Genomic DNA, 990 nt, shown 5'->3' with positions numbered 1-990 from the left:
AGGAAGGCGTGGGGGGTGGGGGGGGGAGAGCCTCGTGTATGGCCATTTCATGTGCAGTTGTCACCAAGGTCCCGGCACCTAGAAGGACCTGTGGCTGGTTTAATGACGAAGCCAGTCCTGCTCCCACTGTTTTGCACTCCCCCCACTACCACAAGCATCTTTTAACGTTTAATTAGCATAATGAATTAAAGTAATTTATTATTAAAAGTAATAAAGTAAGTTTGCACCTAGGAATGTCACCTCACATTTAGCTTTGTACAGCTTGTGTCAATAGTGAGCTTGAGACCTCGACGCCCTGGTTTCAGATGTTTCGCAATTATTTGGAAGTATTATACGTTTTCCATATTTTATGCCCTTTAAGAGACCTTTTTAAAACCCACACAGTGCAAACAAGGCCTTGAGAAAGAGGAAGCTAATTTACCTTGTGGCTCTGATGTAACCTCAAATTGCATCCTCGGTAATTAAAAAGAAATTTTGGTAATTATTTATTGTGTTACAATTATTTGTGTTACAAATGTGTCAAATAATTTATTGAAAAGACTGCCCAGCAAAACAGGAAGTTCTCATGTATCGGACTCTCCTGAGTAGAAAATTCCTGAAGGGTGTGTTTTAATATAGTCAAATCTCATTTTAAATATACTAAGAGAGCTTGTTATTAAAGGAATTCTCTGGGAAGGAGTTCTTTTCTAAAGCAAATATCACCTTACAGTTTATCCATTCTGTTAGTCTAGGTTTCTGTGGGCTCATTCTACCTAAAACAATCTAATTACACTGACCTTTGACTAGAATGTGGGTTGGTGAGGTCCCGGATCAATCCTCATCAAGTGCAGTTCGCTTTGGCTGGTCCCTAGACAAGGACAGGACACACGGCTGCTGCTGGCTGATGCAAACACACACCTGCGACCCAAAGGAGGAATGGTGAGAGTTCTAGTAAGTCAATGAAATATCATCATCCCTGCTTGAGTATTCTGAAAGTGTCTGTTTTTAATG

This window comes from Myotis davidii, unplaced genomic scaffold, assembly GCF_000327345.1.
Source record: "Myotis davidii unplaced genomic scaffold, ASM32734v1 scaffold143, whole genome shotgun sequence".
In the NCBI taxonomy this organism is placed as follows: domain Eukaryota; kingdom Metazoa; phylum Chordata; class Mammalia; order Chiroptera; family Vespertilionidae; genus Myotis; species Myotis davidii.
Note: the sequence above shows the minus strand (reverse complement) of the source record.